General features: G+C 39.9%; 1 long non-coding RNA gene across 1 annotated transcript in view; it reads left to right on the top strand.

Moving 5' to 3' along the window:
- Positions 1–22,675, top strand: part of LOC114017855 (uncharacterized) — a 44,082-nt gene that overhangs the window by 5,774 nt on the left and 15,633 nt on the right. Inside the window, exon 2 of the long non-coding RNA XR_003563141.2 lies at positions 10,273–10,335. This is a non-coding gene — a long non-coding RNA (uncharacterized LOC114017855). The remainder of the gene's footprint in view (positions 1–10,272; positions 10,336–22,675) is intronic.

Below are 22,675 nucleotides of genomic sequence, written 5' to 3'. Positions count from 1 at the left end.
GTGGAGCAGCAAGGCAGCTGCATGATAAAGCTACCCTCAATTTTATGCTGGAAGGAAAACCAGGAGATGTAAATTGGCAGTTAGCATCTGCTGACATTTCCTATTCTCCTGGTAGTTCAGGACAGGGATGATTTTCTGTATCTGTCCTTGTGAGAGAGGTCACAATAGGGCACTGATCCCAGACTGGAGTTGCATGTAAGTATAAACACGATAGCAATAGTAAAAGAGAGATCCGTGTCACCGTTCAGGGGGTTTTCATGTCAGAAGAGAATTTGCAATGCTCAGTAGTGTTGCACTGAAAATAAGTCGTTGTTTCATAGGCAGCAGTAACACAGGACTGCAAGCTATCTTCTGTGTCACAGAGTCTGTTTCTAGTGCCAGCACGATGTTACATAACCTTTTTCACTAACTCATCTCTAAGAACCCTAATTTTTTAAAGGCGACATTTCCCCACAAAATAATCAGGGATGAATTCTGGGCTGCAGAAAGGTTTGAATGAAGCACTGCTGTTAAACCCAACAACAGCTGTAAACATCCAGAGTGAGCAGCTTCCAGATCATGATGTTAAAGCAGAGAAACAACTGCAAATGTGCATTGAAAAAACATCTGCAAGACGGATATCTCTTTTGTGGAGCCAACCAGTAACAAATACTTCCTGGGTAAACAGGAACCTGGCACCGCTTGGCAGAAATCAACTGTGAGGGCAAAACCAGGGCTGCTGTATACCAAGAGGAAGCTGCTTGTCATGCATTCCCTGTCTTCGAGCAGAGGGAAACCCGGTAGTTGTTAGGTTTGCAGCAGGTGCAGTGAGGAAGCATGGTCGTGGTCAGGGCAGCCTGGTAACCCCACTTCAGCGCTTGGCTTGCTCCCTTCCTGCCCCCTCACATTTGCGCCTATCCCTTGGCACAACATATCAGCATATCTTGGTCACCATCTGTGAAGTGGAGATAATAACACCTCTTGTCTGAATGTCTATTTAGGTTGTAAATGCCTTCCAACAAAGACCATCTCTTACTTTGTTTACCAACAGTATGTAGTACATGGCCTTGGTCTTGTATACAGATCCTGGTCACTAATAATCATCATTTTAATACTGACAATAAACAATGTAATTACCCAATATGAATCTAACAACAACAACCAAGCTGCTTTGGGTTGGTTTTTTTCTCAGAATTGTTATCCTAAGTACATGAGGCCACAAAAGTCAGAACCACGGAACAGTTTTACCTGTTGTGGAGGGGCTGCTGGCGATCTCTGGTTGCACACAGGATGCACCTGAAAATGCGATGCAGATACATAAGCATCCAAAAAGTACAGAAGCGTTCAGACACTGACTACATCTGACTGTTTAAAACCATCATCTATGCACTGACTCTTTGCAGAGTGACCTTCAGGCGAAGGTTCACAAAATAAGAACTCTGAAATATTATTTTATAACAATCCTACAGGGCAAAAAAGTAACGAACATGCATTACAAACAGAACAGACTTTATCTTTTCCTGATTAATTTACTCACTTCTTTTAGATTAACAGTAGTAAATTACCAGGAATACCAGTTCTTCCTCATTCCAAATAAAGGATTTCATCCATCCATGGTGCAGAGCAGAAGTTAAAACAGTAGTTAAGAACTGCAGCCTGATACTAAAGCCCTCTGGGGTTTGAATATACTCTGCTGACACTGCTTGGCTAATTTTAAAAATTGCTACAATTAATTTTTTAAATAAATGAGCTCCCAAAGTGACATATTTCAAACATAAAATCTTAATATTCCTTTCTAGTGAAGTGTGTGTCATTGTTAATGGGGAAAGAGAAGGAAGCTCTGAGCTAATTTTTAAACACAAGGGAATATTGACAGCCAGCCAGCTGCTAAGGCTTTTTGCTTGATCCCTTGCAAATTCTCTTCAGATATTCATGGCCAAAATGTATCATGTGCCAATCTGCAATAATGTTGGAGGAACTGGTGGAAAGGGTCTCCTTTTCATACTCCTGGCAGGCTTGTGTCAGAAGTCTGTGAAGGATAACCATTGCTATTTATAGGTAATCCCCCTTTTGAAAGGTCACCTTTCATTATGTGTTAATTTTGACCCATGTCTATCCAAAAATCACTCTCCTGCAGCTCATCCATAATGAGTATTTTTTAAGCAGATAAAAATGAAATAAATCATGCAATAAAGCAAAAGATAGCACCTATATTACAGCTACAGTCCAAGCAATGCATAACACTCACATTATCTCCTGTGGTTTTAATTACAATATAGGCAGGTTTATTTTGTTTGGGTTTTGTTAACAACTTCACTATCTTTGTCTAGGAGCAGACACTTCTTTTACATGTTGTACATTCTTGATAATAGGACATTTGGGCACTGAATCACTTCCCTTATCATGAGCTACTCATGTGCAAGCACAGAGCCTCTTATCAGCCCAACAAACCATACCTTGCAGTGAGCTGCAGAGCAGAACAGTGCCTGCTCTGCGTTTCTCAGCACTTCTGATTCTGAGAAAAAGAACAAAACAGCTCTTTCCATATATTTGAGTGGTCATCCTGAGCTGAAAGCTGACTGCCTCTCTCACCTTCTGCTGGGCTGCGAGTTGGAGGAAGCAAGTAAAGTGATGACAGCACTGAGCACTAAAATAACAGAAGCATTGAAGAGAAGAAAGAGAAAAGCATATTTTTATGGAAAGTGGCACACAGCAGTACACCAGCACAGTGAAACTTTATTTCGACACCATCAAAGTTCAATTAACAGAAGCAAGAGGATAGTCATTGTGGCAAGAGGTCAATGCAGAGAAGAAGAAATATGGGAGGGGAGATAAAACAGGATGAGGCTTTGTGAAAGAAGGAGGCCAATGTCACCTAAAAAGAAATGGGCAGGGGATTTAAGGTGTGACTTAAAAGCACAGAGATAACGTATAACGTTTCTTTCATTAAAAACTCTCTCATGCTGCTATCGTTCTTAAAAGACAGAGGTAAAGGTAATGAGTGAAACCTTCTCATCACGCTTCCAAGAGCGGGTAGACAGGGATGTGGGTCAGCTTTCCTTAGGATTGACAGTGTTGCCTTTTCCTGAGCATTATCATTATGTCAAGCAAAATGGAGCACGCTGCTGCAGGGAAGACAAAATAGCTTCAGGTTATGCAGGGCTGCTCCAGAAGTTGTTCTCAGGGCCATTATTGTTTCCTTCTCCTGATTAAATTTTGAGTATAGATCTCAGGGTTTGTTCCACGGGAAATAATGTCTAGACTGCAGAGGTGGACAAGGGAATTGGTGATCTCACCAGGGCCACCACAATGAAGACAATTCTGTAACATATACTGCAGCTTCTTTGTTCTTGCTGTTCATTAAAAAGGCCCTGGCTTAGAGGCAGTCTTTACATTTTCAAACTGTTTAAACAATTAAATCATTAATCAAAGCAACAACTTCGTTAAAGAAAACAGAAAGCACTGAAGTTGTTCCTCAAAGGAAAATGAAAGGATTACAGAGAACATGTTTGAACAGGAAAAGAAGGACTATAGTTCTTGGACTACTCATGTAAATGACTCATCTGCAGAGGGAAAAATAATCAACCTGTAAATGTGTGCTTACTGGATGGTGATTTTTGCCAGCTTCCACTAGCTAAACTGGTATTTCCAAAATTTCTTTATGGATCTCCACACCCAAATCCCATTTTATTTCAATAGGCATACAGGTTTAACTCAGCCACATTTGTGGTTTAAAGTGCTCTTCTAGATACTGTTTTGTGTCCTTGGAATTTATGTTTAGATAGGGTTCACCTTAGCTAACTGCAACCCTGTAAAATTCAAGCATCTAGTCTGAAATTGTCATCTAGGTTAGTTGAACAGACAGTGCAGAGAAAATTGTTCCTCTAGAGGGTTCATCCCATCTATTCTACACATTTAATTTTTGATTATATGAATCATCCTTTGGAAATGCCTGTACCTCTCAACTACAGAGGGAACTTACAGGGCCCTTTGAGAAGACACTTGTCTCTTAGAAGACTAAGTCCTGTCTCCTGCAGCCACTATTAAATCAATACACTGACATCAGGGTTGCCTGCATTTTGGATCCAAGAAAAGAAGTGGGGAGAAGGATGCTGTATGCCCAGCATCTCCCATGCCTGAATTGACAAGTAGGGATGAGAACTGAGGTGATGAATGCTCCCACCTGCAAACTGCCTGTAGGAATAAGAGGTCAGCAAGAAGATGTGCCCTGCTGTACTTGCACCTTATCTTACCTCCCTGCAGGTGGGAAGAAGGAGGAAACAAGCTAGAAATGTCTGAACAAAGTGTCAATCTGGTTTTCATTTTGTCTCAATTAGTCTTGATTTTAGATAGCTCATTATTGTGACAATGATTTTTCAATGTTAAAGGAAGAGTATAAATGAAAAGCATGTCACAAAATGTGTTATGACCCAATAAAAGCCCATGTGACTAGCAACAGGGCCTTGCTCTTCCACTTGCCAGTATAAAGCTTGTACAGGATTTTGCAAGATGATTTAAATAGATGAATAAAGTCATTAAGTGGCACCCAATCAAGTTAATGTAGACATAGTGAAGCTTCTCCTCTCATTAAGATTGCCATCTGTCCAGCATTCTGGAAGGTTATTTTTTCAAAGTGGGTGCCAGGTATGTCTTCAGGAATTATGTCTTCATCTTTCCTTTTCCAAGCAGCTCCTTGGAGACAAGGAAACCTTCCTGGGAATACCCCTCAACTAGTACCCCAGGATAAGTTTGTAAGACTAGCCAGAAGCCCACCCTACATGGTTTTGCCTAGGTTTAATGGGTCAGTAGATGTCTTCTTCCAAGTCCTCTTCCATTGGAGTAGTGGAATAATGTTATATAGGTGATGTCTTATACTCCCAGGCAGTATATACTCTGCTATTTTTGTACTCTTTTCCACTCAACCTTTAATTCCAGTGGGGTAGGAGACCCCTTATTTTAATATTGCTTCCAATTTGTCAGCAGCAGCCTCATTTGGAATGAGGTTGGATGATTGTATGATTTTTATTTGTCTCATCTGATGGAAGGAAACTGCTTCAGAGACCTGCAGATGGTGGTTGACTTTGAGCTGTTAAAGTGCCCAACAGGAATTCCTTATCAAGAACACAGTTTTGGTTTCCTGGTGGGGTACAACAAAGCCTGCTTTCATTTCAGAATGAAGTATGTTTTCTCCCTTACCCTAGCAAATGGAGAAGGGTATTTAACTGAGAGCAACATAGTTTCTGGGTAACACAGAACTATTTCAAATGGTCCAGAGATTTCCATAAGATTGTACTCCTCAGCAAGCAGACAAAGCATCTGTCACTCTTCCTTACTGTCATTTTAAGCTAGACTCACCAATGCATTGTAGGCTTTGGCAGAAATAACAGTCCTGTATGCGGATGGTCACCTAATTGGGAAGGTACCTTAAAATCTCTCTGTTGTTTTTTTCAATATTTTTTAGAAGATTACTCAGATTTTTTTTTTATTCTATAAGTCTTAGATTCACCTGTTTTGAGACTTTGTGCAACCCCCTGGCTGTCTTCCCTTTCACATGTCCTGTGAATCAGTTAGTCTCAACCATGGAGTTTAATTTCTCAGTATATTCTTCAGAGCCAAGATGTAATTTGGTCTTTCCTATTGGACAAAACACAAAGACCCAAGTCTTTGGCTTTTTCAGCCCCTGCCCCTGTGTGTGTCTCACATACCTGCTGTCACCACATGGGAGGATACACAAGACACAATTTTAAACTTACTAAATATGTTGTATGTGCTATAATTACACCATGATACAAGGTTGGCTTTGCCTATCAATGTTACCAATGGGTGGATAACTGCTATTGGAAGACTGCTGTTATAGACATTGCATATCATTATCATTCTATCATGAGAAAGATTTCTGTTTAAGGAAAGGATTGCACTACTTTATATCCCAGACCATTTTAATTTCGTGCAACAAACTTTAATCATTCACTCTGCTGTCCAGTGCTGAAAACAAGCAAAAAAAAAAAAAAAAAAAAAGCTGTATCTCACCTCTCTATAGTCTCAAGCATTTTCTTTTGATCTTTTAGCAGGTGGGAGGCAGTGTGTGTGTGTGCATGTGTGTCTTAATAGATCTTTAAAAAAATCAGACAAACAAATAATAAAAAACAAACAAAAAACCCCAAACCCCCCCCCCCAAAAAACCCCACCCCAAAAAAACCTTTCTAAGGTCTGCTTGGTCTATACCTCATACACAAAGGAGATATATTTCATCTCATTTAATCTTCATCAGTAGTCCAGAGCATCTCCTATGATGGAAATTTACACCTTTGGTTGTTTTCATATTATGTCTCAGAATGCCTTTCAAGTGCTGGAAATGTACTGGCAATTTTTCTAAGTCTCTACAGATCTTCTTGGAAGTGCTTTTAGAAAATATGCTGGAGCTTGGGGAATGATTCACAGATTTCTAAGTGTTTTCTTTAATACATAGCCTCACGCCTGTACAAGGCTGAACACTGCCCATGATTCCTCCAATCTCTACAACCACAGGTAGCACAGAACAAAATTTTGGTATCTTGCCTCTGTAGAAACAATACTCTTCACCTTTCTACAGACCACTATGAAATGGAGAAAGGCAAAGAGAGAAAGTACTTACATTTTGTGCTGGCAAGAGGTACAGGCACACAGAAGCTGACTTATATACAGGCCTTAACATTTTGTGCAACAGCTATAATTAGAGCTTCCCAGCAGACCTGATTTTAATACCCTTTGTGATTTTTTCCCCCTCCAGGTTCCCTGCATAACATTAAGCAGCTCTGTAATAAAGTTGCATTGCCACAAAACAGTAGCTGCACTCTGCCTCTGTATGCTGTGGTTGCCAGCTACCCGCTAAATGTGAATCTGTTGTGGCATTTATAGCTCTGTGTGTTTTGAAGAAGCCCTGAGTTCAAGTTTAAACTGACATTATTAAGAATGACAGGTCCCATTTTTAACTATCCGTTCATTTGAGAATGCTATTTTTGTCCACTGCCCTATAGAAGCAAGATTCCTCCCAGTGACCAAGTGCAGTACTGCTAAAATTCAGCTATTCTCATGGTATCATGGCCACAGCAAACCCAGAGGAATAAGTGGACTGATCATAATCTCTGTGCAGATATATGTGAGTCACATCACCTTGCCACTCCACTTCTCTCCTTTGCTTCTGTGTGCAGGCAAGGTAGAGAGGTATGCAAGACTCTCCTTTCCTGGACCTCTCGGGGAGCATGACCCTTATAACATTTACTTCAGTGTCTATCTACTTACAAGAACTGAGTGGACAGGCAGAACAGAGGGGTGGTGTGACAAGTGCATACACATTCACAAACAGAAAACGCAGAACTAATGGATCCAATTTTAGGCTTACCAGCAATCTCTCTTTATGATAAGAGGAACAAAAAGATGTTCAGCTCACTAGTGAATGGAATATTTACTGTACCAGGAATATCTATTGTACCATTTTTAACAGGCATGGCTCTGGAACAGGACAAAGAAGCTGTTGTTTGAAGTCCGATCTCATGAACCACATAAAAGAAACTGGGAGACTTAATTAGTATCTAGCCCAGATCAGACACAGTCATCCTGACCATTGGCTTACAGTCACATTAGCAACCGTTGTCCTCATTGGAAACATTTTTAAACCGGTGACTAACCAAAAAAAAAAAAAAAAAAAAAGCCTCAATGAACACAAGTCATGACATTCAAAGTTACCCATCCACACATGAGCTGAGGAAAGTGGGCATTTACAGCCTTGGTTGTCAATAGAGAGCCAAAGGCAAATTTATTCATCAGGCCTATTTCAGATTTCTACTCTGGGACGAGATGAAGTGAACTCTAAAATTGTCTCACCATTGACCATAGTTACCACCTGACGTGTAGCCTCCAGCACTTGGGAAGCAAGGAAACTGCATCATGTGCATCAGGGGGCAGGTCTCCAAATTGTAATGCTTTTGGCCAGTAGGTGTATTGATCCACAAAGTAAGGTACTCTAGAGTTAGGTAATACAGGGCATCAGGAAAGAAAATAAAGGTACATATGCAAGCAGCCTAAGCAGAAAAAAAGAAATGAAAGCAAACAGGAACATAATTACACCCATGGAAAAAAAAACATTTACCCCACACCACTGTATAATTCCTACTAACTTTGGCCATATAGCATTGAGACAGTATAAAAGATACTAACAATCTTGTCTTGAAGTCTTTGTCAGCTTTTCCAGTGAAAGGATGAAGGAATAGAAGCACGTCTACGCTACGGTAATATGAATCCTTACTGGAAACAGAAATGAGTACCCCATCGATTTTCGATAATACTTAGTCATGCAACTGCTTGACATCATGTCTATATTATCAAGGGAACTCAGCTGAGAGATCCCTGGAGTAGCTCTGTACAGGTTGCTGTATCTTCACAGAGCAGCACATTGCTACATGAGGATAATGGCTTAAGTCCCAAAGCCCAGACTTGGGGTGTCCTTGCACAGAGTGCCACAGCACAGAGTATGTTTGCACAAACTTCCTTTAAAAATAAGTTCTACAATTCCCAAGTCACTGAGGCAATCTTAAATATTAGTCCTTTTGTCTTCACAGTGAATCACATGAGAACAGAAATGAAATTTTACTCTTTGCCATGGATGCCTAAATGACTTCAGGATTTTTATTCTTTTTTCAAGTTTACTATTTGAATCATGTTGAATGAAAGAATTAGAAGCTCTCCCAACTTCCACGATCTCCTGTTGCTGTCCAACTGGAAATAGGCTGACTCATTTCCTAATACTAACAGGGATAAAACAAGTTAAAAGTGGTTAACTGCTACTATACAGATCTAATCACTAGGAGCAAGCTGAAAGTAAACTGCACATATTTGTCATCATTTAAACAATTCAATTTTTGCCAGCAGTAAAGAATAAGTATTTGAGATGCTGCCAGTAGATCCTATTTTTTGTTTAGAGAAAATGGTGTTACTTTGGATGCTACAGTTAACTTGCCTTATCTTTAAAATAATAAATTGTATGTGTAAATACAGGTGTAATAATTCTTCAGCATTACAAGTGGAGAGTTTTAACTGGAAGTCTTGGCTTGATCTAAGAATTTGTCTTAAGTTTGTCCATGTTTCTTAACAATACAAAATGGTCTGTGTGGTATTACAGAAATACAGTGTCCAGTCTCTGGAGATCTGGTTGAATTTTCAAATGTTGTTTCAATCACAGCAATAACAAGGAACAAGCTAGAACAATATTCACTCAGTGCAGATAAAAAACTTACCATGTGGAAAAGAGATTGTGCAAAATATAAGCAGGAGAGATGGAAGACACGCTATCACATAGTCTTCATCCTAACACAATCTATGTAGCACAGAAGCAGCTGTGTCACAGCCATTGCTGTGGTCCACCAGATCTATCGCTTTTGCCTACAACAGTGTTCAGGATGGCACAACACCAGTTTGCAGCAAAACGCTTCTCCTCAGGTGTCTACACCATGTCCTGCCAGCTCTGTAACTACAGAATACACTCATCTACAGCAGGGAAGAAAAAGAAAAATGTTGCAGACGTGACATGAGAAAATGTGAAACCTTCATGAGGCTTCTTTTTTACTTTTTAACTTGTTACCTGATTCTACTAGTGTCATGGCTGTTTATAAGCTTTGAACCCGTCTTGTCACAAAAGAGACACATCCTAGACTTGGTCCCAGAGCTGAAAAGCTTTTCTGAAATATTTGTTTTGTTATCACTTCAGTAGCTCATAGTAGTTAACATTTGACTGAACTTCCTAGAGCAAAGAGCCTTATTAAGAAATATTGCAGCAAGGACTAAGATACTACACCTCCTTTTTCTTTATTGACAAATTGTTACAGTGACAAACACTGGCAGATATATCAGAAAGCATCTGAAGGAAGGAAAATGTAGTGTTTGCACAAAACATAATTCAGTTCAATCTTAGAAACCGAAGAAGGAAAATCAGAGGCAATGGAAGTGAGTGCAGCCATTGTATTTATTTAGTCCCATGGGCAGTGCCATGATGACAGACACTCTTGTAGTGCAGCTTTTGCACAGCATTTCATATTTCCCACAGTATCTATCATTTCCACACAGCCTTTCAGGCACTCAGCGATTTTCAGAATCAGATTCTTACCCATTTTCACATTCTGCATTTTAATAAATCCTCTGTTACAATGTTTTGTTAACTCACTTGTAAGTAAATTGAAGTGTGGTCTGCTTCCTCTGCAAAGTACTTGATGCATTCAGTGCTCTGTGTTCCTATGAATATATTCCTCTATCTTTATGCAGGTGGATGAATTCATGAAACGTGATGCTTACACAGAAGTGTTTTGAAGCCTCCTGCAGAAAATGGTAAGATATACAACTGTAGACTTAAAATCTTAAATGTGGCCTAGGAGGATTCATGGGAGGTGCTGTTAAGATTTGTGAACTCAGGGTTATGTTTTTCATATGCATGACTCTAGTCATGATAACATCTGCAGTGGCTCTGGCTTTAGTCAAGATCAGTCCTTGCCTCCTGCCGCAATGAATTTCTTGTTAACTTTACAAAATACTGCAAAAAAAATCTGGTCATTCTTGCCAGCTGCTAACAGTGCGTTGTCAGTACCATCTCGTGATTAATGTCTTAGCATCAAGTTACAAATCTATAAATCTGGCCTAGTAAAACAGAGATACAATATTAGGAATAATACTTGGGACGTTCTAAGTGTGTAAACCAGGGACTGCATTTATTAGAGCTAGGACTGATTGCACCTGTCAAATAGTAGGAGGTCTTAATCTTTCCTGGAACCCCGCTATACTCAGTAAAGTGCGGTACTTCCAGAGAGGTACTCTGCCAGGATAACTTAACTATCCAGTTTAGAATAAGACAAATTGCCAACTAGACTTGCCTCCTTTCTTTTGACAGGGATCGCATCTGCCCACTTTCTGGCATTACATAACTTTATATACACTTAACTTTATATAGGGTGAAATTAGTTAAGATCACTTTTGTGATTGTCCTTTGTGAAAAAGTGCCTGGATTCATAAAATTCAAGAGGTGCACAGATCTATATGAAATTTAATTTTATCCCAGAAGGCTGATAAAAGAGTATGCATCTATATATTTTACAAGCGTTTTTGATAGAGCTTTGGAAATGGCTCTACAAAAAGCAAAGATCTTAATCACAGTTTAACATTCTAAAAATGTAGATGGCTTGACACTCTCAAACACTGGAATATTCTGTTTGGTCTTAGTGATGCTTTTGCATAACACACTGGAGCAGACATTCAATGGACTGCACAAGCATCCTATGGGAAGAAACACAGTGCATGTAATTTACTGATGTAAAGTTTACTTTTCTGACAGTGTTGGTAGATTGATTTATCTGTCCTTTGGGAAAACTCTTGGATGGCCTTTGAAGGTCGCTGATCTCAGTGGATGTCTGAGCCACATTCTGAAGAACAAAGAGCAGCAGATCTGACGGAGGATCAGAAATTAGTTGCACAACAAAGATTTAGTGATCATTTCTGTGGTAGCAGATACCTTCTACATAGACCCCTTAGATGCTATCCATGGAGTTATGATGTGCACAGAAAAAAAAATATAAACCAGGAGTGACTATTACTTAAAATTGTACACCTTTAATCAGTACATCATTTCTTATTCACCAGTACAGACTACTGGACTAAGACCCTGGAGCTATATTCACGACTCTGGGGAACTTTCTCTGTGAAGTCTCAGGCAGCGCAGCTGCTTTAGGAGTGTGCTGGGAAGCACAAGGGGGTTATCAGTGCCTCAGACCCTTCTCATAAGGGGCTGGTAGATGGTGCCCTCCTGGGAGCCCATCTGGACCTGTGAAGTCCTCAGGCTCTGTCGTGCCACCCACTACCCGTAGCACGTCCTTCCCTATCCTGAAACACTGATGAAGCAGACCAACAAAAAGAACCTCACAGCGAGACTCCTGCTGAATTTTCAGGTAGAACAGATGGTGGTTCCACAGGCGACAGACTCTGCTCTGCACTTCAGGTGGCACTGGTGCCAACTTGAACCAACCTCCAGCAGAAAAAAGCAAAAAAAGACACCCATGCCATTCACACTGCTAGGGAACATGTCTCCAATTACCTCCTATTGCTGTTTGTGTAGGAACGATAACTTCACCGTAAAAAGAAGCAAGAAAATAAAGTAGAAATCCCTGTGCTGAAGACAATGTGTTGATAGCATCAGTCTGGTTAGCAGGAAATCTCAAGTTAAAGTCTGTGACCACACAGAAACTATGTGATCAAAATCTGTGCTGCTGAAGGTGTCATCTCAGAACAATGAGCTCTATCTCTAGGAAACAGACAATAAATAACCTCATGTCAACTTCTTCATGAAGTAAGCCACAAGCCTGCATACGAAGAGTGCTCTGACTATGCCCTGAGTAAGTGTGTTCTGCCATTTTTATGTAATAGTCCTACACTGAGTAGAAATGCATAGATAACTCCCGGCTCTTTAATACTGTCCAAAAGACAATTGCTGGCTGAGTAAAAACCTAACAAAGAATGACAGAGCTGGGAAGCAAATAGAGCAGAACCTCTCCCAGCAGGCCCTCCTTAGCTTGGCCCCATCTGCACTGTCGGGACTGTACTTGCGGTATTGATTTTAATCAGCAGGCATGGGATATAATAAGATTTGTCTTTTGTTTAATAGAGGGAATAATGAAGTTTATGTCACTGGGGAGGGGGATTCTTGGATTCTCCCATATTTTAGAATTTACAGACTATTGAACAGCAGGAGCTCTGAGATTTTCTTGAATGAGATACACAGCAAGTAAAATGTTCTATATGAACTAGAATTTTATCTGAGTCCTGATTAGATACGCATTTTGAATGTCCTCAGGCTTGAGTAGAAGTAGTTTAATTTTCCTTCTCACCTTCCATTGTGTTCTCTGCACACACTTAGTGATTCTTCACCTTCTTCCCGGAAATCAACAGTGTCCTCTAAACTCCCCTTAGACATTCTGAAAAATGTTTCTCCATCACAATTACCCTGACATAGAACTAAGGACAAGAGTTTCCACCATCTTTGGTGAAGTGATAGAACTGTTCAGCTCCCCCCCACCAAACAGCGTGGCTGTTTCCCATTAGACAATAATGGTTTGTGGTGGGGAAAAGGCAGAAAGGAAGTTCGGAAAAATATCTCTACAGGACAAAGAAAGTTTCCCTTTCCTAATGAGACCAATAAGCGAAACACCTGCTGGAATAGTATTGCACCTGACAGGCTTGAAGTACATAGGGAACCCCAGCACTTGTGGAATGCAATCCACCAAGCAAGGAACCCTTCAAGTCTGTGAACAGTGTCAGCTTCTTGAGCTTAAACCCTCGGTGGCATGTGTCACAAGGTCATAAGCATCCAGCCTACACCAGCAGAACTCTATAAATTTTACTCATCTGCTGAATTCTTACTGTAGAAGTCAATGAGTTCTGCAGGTTTCTAAACAGCTTTCAACTTGCTTGCCCTCACATTAAATGTAAGATAATGTATCTGACTGTTTAAAGGTTTTATTGTCAAGGCATAAAACTTTTTCCAAATTATTGTCTTTTATTTTCCAGGTTGTAAATTGTTCAAATAAGCAAATCTGATTTTATTTTACCTTATTCTATTGCTCCATGACTAATTTACTTTTATTGCTTTATATATGAACTCCATGGACATTTTACTCTTAGTTCTGAGTGCATTTTTTATGAAAACACTCTATAAAAGTTTTGTTTGTGGAATGATTATATTGAACATGTTGGCATAAGCTACAAAGCCCTAAATGGTCTGGGACCTGTTTTTTTCTTTCCTTTATCTTTTAAGCCATTGAGTTCACCTGACCATTTCTTTTGCCAGTTCCAGTTTCAGTAATGGACAGGAAAATATTTGCTGTGAAGTATGCTCAGCTCTAGAACTTGTTTCCCAGCTGGACTGCTAGTCCTGCTAGCCTTCAGGGCTCACAGAAAAGCTTATCTGTTTCCCTGTGCTTCTTCCTAAGAAAATCCATGAGGCTTGTTATCTTAGCAGAATTAGTGGTGAAATTGGTTAGAAATGAAGTTTCTAGAGGGCTTTTGTGCTCTCGGATACTAATTAGTTTTGGGATTCTCTTTTCTCTAGCAGTTGTTGGCAATATGTTGTGAATGATTTATTAGGCTTTTTGTGAATGTAAATCCACCCAGATGCTTAGGCAGTGGGCATGTATTTTATAGATGTGATTGTCAATCGATAAATAAATAGTGTGAGTGCTTCTCCGTATAGGAGAGTCAGGAAATGATCAGAACAGGGGTGAAAAACAGGAGTATTTTGACACCAAGACCTCTTTTTGGCTGGTGTCATAGCTTTCTTTCTCCTCAATGTCCTCTGACTCCTATTGTGGTATTTCCTCATAAACTATTGCAGCACTGTAAAGGGCAGGTGCCATGGTGCCATTTGCATAACTTCAAATGTATTGCATTTTGCAAAGTGATATGGACATATTGGTTACAAGGACACACTCAACAAAAGTCATCTCCATTCAAAATATTTTATCTTCAAAGTTCAGGTACAAGGCCTTGAGCTTCATAAAGAATATTTTTTACTACAGACATAGCCTTCTTTTCTCTGTGCAAATGATCCAAGAGTAGATAAGGGTGCTTTTGTTCATCATTTACAGCTGTCCAACAAATATTCTCTGTGAATGTATTTCAGACTACAGGTGCTTCATGAACTATTAAACTATTTTTGAGTATATGCTTTTCTCAAGGCTTTGATTCACGTTCACTGAGCAACCAGCTGTGGTGGCTAAGACCTTACTGCCTCTTCTCCCCCTATCCCAGCTGTTTGTTACTGACCCTTTGCCAGAAATTCTTGCTCCTGTTCCAGATACAGGAAAACCTGCTGCACCTCAGCTGCTGCTGCTCATAATCTGGTATCTTACTGCAAAACAACTTCTGTTGATAAGTTAAGCTCATGTATAGAACTGTACAATGGAACAGCTGAGGTGCAGTAAAATGCTCTATTCTGCCAGCTTTAGCAATTGGGGACCATATCTTCTTGAAAAAAGTGCTGATTTAACTAGTTCATCAAGACATACCAGAGCTTCTCTGTTACTGTTTTCCTGACCATATATTGGCCACTGCATTGCTTTTGGATGTCTAAAAACATTGTAAGCAAAGTTAAGAATTTTTGATGAATGTAGTGACATCAACTACAGTAGCATCACTAAAGCATTTGCCAACTCCTGTTACCTGCATGGGTGTTACGTATATATTTTCTCAAAGAGTAGGAATTCTTTACTATTCAAAGAAACAAACACCCAAAATTCATTGAGAAGCAAAGATGTGTGAATTTATGAATCTAAGATGGGAAAACTGACTCAGAATGTGCAAAACTATTCTCAAATGGTTACCCACATCTACCTCAAGCTTAGCTGAAAAATAAACTGTCTAAAACTGGTTGGGGGAAACTAGCAAATTAAAAGAAAACTGTGGAAATAGAAAGGGCACAAATCCTAGCCATATACTAAGAGTAAAGTGAAGCATTTACTCTTAGCAGGTTTCTGAATACAAATTAATAAAGCAGACAGGGGAAAAATCTTAGGTTTTTTTATCCTTTCAGTGTAAGCGAAACATGTAAAGGACGCTTGTGCAAAAACAGCTACTTTGACTTAGGTCACTATTGGGTACAGTAAATATTTTCAGCGATGTTCCATTCAGGTTTGCCCTGTAACTATCTGTGCACAAGGGAAGGCTATATGCAACACATATCACTCACTCTGTTTCCTTAACTGGATTGCACAAGGAAAACAGGGGCAAAGAATTTGATCAGATATGTACGTTTCAATGGGATGAAAATATCATCTACTCCAGCTGAAGTCAATCTCTTATTATACTTCAAAAGGTGGAAAACATCCAGACAGAGAATTCCCAAGGTAGGAATCAGTTGTTCTTTATAAATATGACAGTAAAATGCAGCACTGTGTTGAATTAACACTCACCAGACAAACAGGACAACCATTGAAACACAGCCCAATTTGCATTGTTTTACAAACATAATGTGCTGTGAAGTAGCCTAAAGCAGCTGTTACTTAGAATCAAACTGAAGAGAAATTCAAATGATTTATACTGTTAGACCTTTCTCCATTAACAGCTGCTTCAGACCTTTTGCCCCGAGGCAAAATACAGATGGATTTTGCAATATAAAAAGCACAATGCATTGGACTTCAATTATTGGAAATAACAAAGTTTTTAACAGGGAAAGATTAATACCAATGAAGCAGCTTAATAAGATTTTCATGAAAACAAATTACTTTTTCTAGCATCCTCACATCTTGGGATATAGGCATGTAGGGTATATAATTACTCTAATTACAGGGAAAATTGAAGGGATTTGACTGTAATTGCCCATTAGCTAGTTATCCTGAACATGACAGTCACCATACCTGGTTTTGCAACAGCAGATTTCTGAAGGGCGGTACAATACTGGTGACTCTCCATTCTGCTACATGGTTATTGATTATGTTTCCAGCTTACAAGAACTAGAGCTTTCTGAATGTAGTCCCATCCTCCAGCACTCACTTCCGATGCTGTGCTTTTTGCTTTGAGTGGGAAATCCAGGGAAAAAGGAAAAATTGTACCAAAATTTACTATTTACCTTTCACAATTTTTCTACGCTTTGTTTTTGCTGCACTTCATATTTACAACAACTTTCCATGCAAAAAGTCTACAAAACAAAAGCTTTTATTTGTTGCTGGAGCAAGCTGTAGCTTTTAAAGCACAAAGCTTTAGAAAAGAGTACGTTTTATCTTTTCTTAAACTTTCCCTTGGACTTTGAAATTACAGAATTACAAAATTACTGAGGCTGGCAGGGACCTCTGGAAATCATCTAGTCCAACCCTACAGCTAAAGCAGTTTGCTCAGGACAATGACCAGTCAAGTTCTGAATTTCTGTAAAGAAGGGAGACTCACAGCTTCCCTGGACATGTTCTTTTCCAGTTGTTCAACCACCTTCACAGTAAAAAAAATATTTTCTTATGTATATAGTTACTGACAGTAAATACAGATTCATGAACACATGTAAAAGCTCCTGTTTAATACAGTAATCTTCCTATTGAGTTTTATTTTTGCTTCTACATGGCTTATAGACTCAATCATTATCTTCTGTTGTTACCCTCATCTATACCACTCAGTGGATCCAGTTAACCCTATTAAAGTTGAGACACACTTGCATTTTATTCAATGGAAGTGAGATTTTGTGCTAAGGAAATAAACCCTAGAGGAACTATTCTGTTTTTACACTACCTACGAATAAAATTTGCCACTCCTATCTGATCTAAAACATGCCTCAATTACTATCAAATTCTTATCTTCAAAATGTGATATGATTCATGGAAAAAATATGCAACAAGTCATAAATATACCTCACTACAGTATGTTAGGGTCCTCTTGGGATCTTTTTGGAAAAGTAGTATGTAAATGATGTATTTCTGTAAAGGACTATCTGATTTCCTAGTTAAGTTTTCAACTCACTGGAACAACCCCACAAGGAAATTCTGGCCATTGCAACAGCTTTGCTTACCGTGTAGCCCTTCATAGCATCAAGCAATCCAGACAGTAAAACAAAATCAGGCTAGTATAAATGCCAAAAGTCTCATTTCAGTTATACTAGACTTCCCTCGGAATAAAATAATTTGGACTCTCAAACTCATTTTCCACCACGTAGCATGTATCATTCAAAACAGCAGGAGGACCAGAGGTTAGGGCAGGCCTATGAAATCTTTCTATGAGCTCAGAAGATATGCCATCACTGCTGTTCTGTCTCTTGGAAGGAAGGGTTGGAGGTATGAATACTCTCGTATCTTCCTAGAACAAGACCTACCATTGCCAATTCCATGTTGCCCAGAAGAGATCTAAAATTTGCCATCAAAAAAAGATGGATCACCTTGATTAGAAAAACTGATATGTATTTATTTTTTTATTAAAAATATTGAATGAGATTCAGCTCCCATCAAAGCTCATCAGTGTATATCCATGGTCTTTTATGGAAGAAGTATAAGACAAACTTTTGATGCAGTAAACAGTTGTCCGCAAAAAATCAGGGAACACCTAGACTTCTTATTAGCTATTTCAGAATGTGTTGCATCCCCACTGATCAGAGGGACAAACAAATTGACCCAAGAGAACCCTTTTGCCTCTCACTTCCAGGAGAGGGCTGTTGTCATGCAGTGGCATGGATTCCTGTGCGTCTATTTATACAATTGGGTTTGGGTATGTTTAAAGTCAGCACACAAGGGGACATACAAAGGGTGAGAAGACAAGGTGGCACTTGATGTGTGTTGAGTTGCAGTCATCCAGACATGCATGAACTAATATTCTCCAAAAGAAAGTCAAACGTGTGAAGAGTGTACGCATTTATACAGCAAGCTCAGCTAAGGAAGACAACTGGCAGCTCTACCTGCATGTCTTCTCCCTGGGAAAGTGTAACCAGCTAGGCAGCTGCAGGAGCCTGGCAGGCTTCCCTGCACACACCCTATCAAAACCATTCACACAGGAAAGGAGAGGAACAGAAGCAAAATTAGATGTAGCTCTCTATAGAGCTGTCCCCTGAGCAAAGGGATGATACCCCTCTGCCTCCTTCCAACTTGCTTCTCCCCGGAACGGCTTTCCTGGGTCAGTTACAGACTGCGCCATCTGCCCTGGCTGGGAGGAAAAAGGTGAAAACCCAGGAGTACAGACATAGATTGGTAGGAGGCAAAACTGCTGCATAAAACAAAAGTGCCTGGGGTGAGCTGTGGTTTGAGTCACAAGCAGGACAAAGCAGACTATCACAAATGTTATTAAGGTGGATACATGCCCAATGGGGAGCAACCAAAATGCCCTTTGTGGTGTCACTGAACAGTAACACAGCTGGCCTGCGGGGCAGGGCAGTTTCACTGGCAATGATGCTTTTATCCTTTACAAAGCCTGCAAAGTGCCTCCTCTGAGTATTTTCCTCCTAGTGCCCTGAAGGCATTCCAGCCACTGCTGCCCAGAGGCTACACATTTTTACACTTGTGTTCTCTTCCTTTCACCCTCCACCTCCCCACCTTATCTTAGGCGTTAAGAGCTATAATACAGATATTAGTTTAGTGTTTGGGTTTGCTGTTCTAAACAGACAAAGTATACCTGAACTTTTTAGCAGCATGATTCACTTGAAAGCTAGTTTTCATGCCCAGCACAATAGCTGAAGTCAGGATCCATTTTACATGTGCTGTAAAGAGGGTTCACAGCTACTGTGCTGTAGGAGGATGGCAGGGGAGCAGGTAATTACAGCCCACATATACAGGTATCCTCATGCCCTGCCAGGCTTCTACAGAAGCCTTTTTCTGGGATTTCTGTGGTCCTGCAGATGGGAATGACTCAGGATTTATAGCAGTCCTCAGGAGAGGCAGGGGCTTGAAGATTTGGAGACATAAGGGCAAATTCTTCTCTTGAACCCACATGGTGGATCGAAAAGGAGAAATTGGCTGTATGAAATAAAGCCAGGTACTGTGACTCTTTCTCATAGGTAAATATTTCTTTAATCTTTTTTTTCCTGAGGGTTATTTTTTGGTATATCCAGCTGTGGCCTGTAGCAGAAAGGAATATCTCATAATGAGCTCTGTTATAAATGGCTCTGAAACACAGTGTTGGAATGCCACTAAAAATATTTTGTCTGTGGCTTTTGCTAAGGCTCAGCTCCTCAGGAAATACTTTCATTGTTTAATGCTGTCATTTTGTACATATCCAATATTTTCTTAATCTGTAACTGGGAATAGTTTATTTATAACAAGCTTATTTTCCAATTGCATGCTGTAAATATGTCTTAACAGCCTTGCCAAAAACACTAACTATTCACTATAACTACTCAGTTATAGGGATTTAACCAGTCTATTAGCTTTTAAAAATACCAGAAGTATGTGTCAAATCCTCCCTTACCCCTTTTTTTTCCACTGAAATAGTGGATGTACAAGTTTGGGTCAGGAGTCACTTTATTTATTAAACACAGTTATAAAAATGAAGGACCGATCGATCATGTCTCTAGCTTTAGCCTTGAGTGTCACTCACACCTCTCCAGAAGTAATTCCAAGGGGCACTGGGACTTAAAAGACACCTACTCTATGTTTCTTCCTTGCTCCTTAAAAATTTGCCACTAGCCTACAATAAAAGCAATTTACAGCAAGACTCAAGAAGGACAGCTGCTCTTGCTGAAGATTTTTTGGGGAGACTCCAGTGCCATCATTAGGGCATCTCTTGTTCTCCCCTGGAAGATGTGAAGGGAGAGAAAAAGGCCCTCTGTTTCTTAAATCTCAGGGTTATTATGTAGATTGCCTGCTGAATTTCACAGCTGGCAAGCAGGTAAGGTTTATAAAATGTGTTTCATAAGCAGCACATCCCATATATTCTGCAACAGGATCCTGTTTGTTTGGGGGAGCTAGCTGATCAAAATTACCTCTCTTAAGAGTCTTGTACTCTTTAAACCCTATTAAGTCTATATATGCAAGTGTTTGCATGTATGCGTGTCTATGTAGAGAATAAAAATGAAGCTATGTGGAGTACAGAGAACTTGTTGAAACATTCATATGTCTGCCAGCAAGTTTGCTGACAGTTTGGGGTTTTTTAATATATTTACACAGCTGTAATATATATGCTTTCATGGGGAACATTTTCCATCATTAGCTTTCCAACAGGTTAAGAAGGTTATTCATAGATATATCTACACACAATGAGCCAAATTCTGGTCTCAGCTGTAATAGTGTAAATCCAGAGTCACTCCATTAAAATCGATTGCACTTTTTATTATTTTTTTTTTCCTTAAACTTGTACCTGGTAACAGAGAGGAATTTGTCCTCCCTGTATTCCAAGATCCCAGCAAGATTGCTGACCTTCTGTACTCAAGCAGATAATCTGCTGGTCATTTCTGTGTCATAGCTGTGGAAACGGTCTGCCGCCTCTTGGTGCATTCTGCAGTCATATGCTTCAGCTGATAAGACGATAAGAATCAATCTTTCTGAAAGCAATGTCCAAAGGCTGTCTCTAGGACTGTTTTCAATTCGTAAGTGTTGCCTGTATCTCACCAATATATAAAAAAAAATGTCTAGAATTTCCCCAGGTATTTATTCCTCCCGTCTAAAATCCATATACACACTTTAGCCACACCTGGGGCAAATTGTCCTAAAAACAACATTAAAATGTGGCTTGTGACATGGGCCTGAAGCTGATCTTGCCTCTGCCAGTGGAAATCTTTTGTAACTGCACTTCAGTAATTAGAAAGTAATTCCAGATTCCTGTTGCCTTCATAAAGACTGGAATTTGTTCTTCTTTGTTGAGTTGCTCTTTTTAATTAACATAGTTAGACAAGTTTTTAGAGAAAACATTCTTTTTTGGCTGTGTCAGGAGATTTTTAAGTGCTACCTTGTTGCTTGTCTTAGTGTGTCAGCTTTATGGCTGTAGGGATGCTGTCTCTCAGCAGCTCCTGCACTGCCATTTCTTTCCACTGCAAGAAAGTCCGTGGATAAAAAAGAGCTGGAAAGAATTAAGTTGTGCTGGAGCTACAGGGCTTTCCACAGAGACTAAACTGCGCTGTTTTCAGGGTTGCATTAAATTAATTATGTGGGAGGAAACAGTCAAAGTCATCTGAGAAACTGGGGTCACAATCATGTGGTATATGAGCAAATTAAGCAGACTGGAAGGCCTTGATAAAACTTGGACATTGCCTAAACTGAATGATATCTCTATCAAAGCAATATTTTTTTTTTTGCAAAAGCTAGTTACAAAACAGTAAGTTCCCACACACTGCGGTACTCCATCTCATTGAAGGACAAGCTGCAAGACAAACACAGAAATCACTGAAATGAATTGGACTGGAAGCTATCTTCTACAGGGGCCAAATCTTCTCACATATTTCTACTCTACCAGACAGAGCTAAGCCATGACGCTCCAGTTTAAGTCTCTCAGCAAGGCTGGAGTAAGCCCCAAATAGGTTGCTAGATTTCCAATTTAATATGGGACTTCCTTTCCAAACAAAGACATAGACTAAAATATTGGGATGTTACCTGTTTCTGCATTTTTCTATGTCTTTAGTAGGAGCCACTGGACTTGAGACTGCAGTGTGGGCAGTCCCCCAGCCTCTTGCATCTTGTTTGCCCAGTCTGCTCCTTGCAACCATCAGCCACCTTCATCTGACAGCAGCAGCAGGGACAGCAAGGGAACACAAGCAAGGGGACAGACATTGCGGACCAGAAAACTGTTGCTGGCTGCTTCAGCACCTGGGTGGCAGCAGCTGAGTGACAAGGAGAGAGAAGAGCGTGAGAGATGGGTCTGAGCAGTCTCATGAGCCTAAAGAGTTAGAGCCCCAGTGGGCTCTGCATGCCTGGCAGCTTCCCAGGCTTGGCTGTATCACTGCCCAGAGCTGGGGCTACCTGCAAATCCCAGCTGCCTTAAAGGTCTGTTATAGAGTGCCTGAGCAGAATACCCTGTGCAAAGATATCCCTGTGGTCTGGTTACACACCAATTTCTGTTACATACAAAGGAAAGGAAAGGAAAGGATTTTCCAAGGAACGGTTAATAAAATCTGTGATAAGGTGCTAAGAAACTCAAACATAAACTCCCTCAAAAATAGTGGTAACTGTGTGAGAAATTCAAGTGTTTGTATAGTGTATCCTATATAATGTAGCTCTGAATGTTGTAATCTTAACCA

The sequence above is a fragment of the Falco cherrug genome, chromosome 5 (genome assembly GCF_023634085.1).
Source record: "Falco cherrug isolate bFalChe1 chromosome 5, bFalChe1.pri, whole genome shotgun sequence".
In the NCBI taxonomy this organism is placed as follows: Eukaryota; Metazoa; Chordata; class Aves; order Falconiformes; family Falconidae; genus Falco; species Falco cherrug.
Note: the sequence above shows the minus strand (reverse complement) of the source record. Positions and strands in the feature narration are given on the sequence as shown.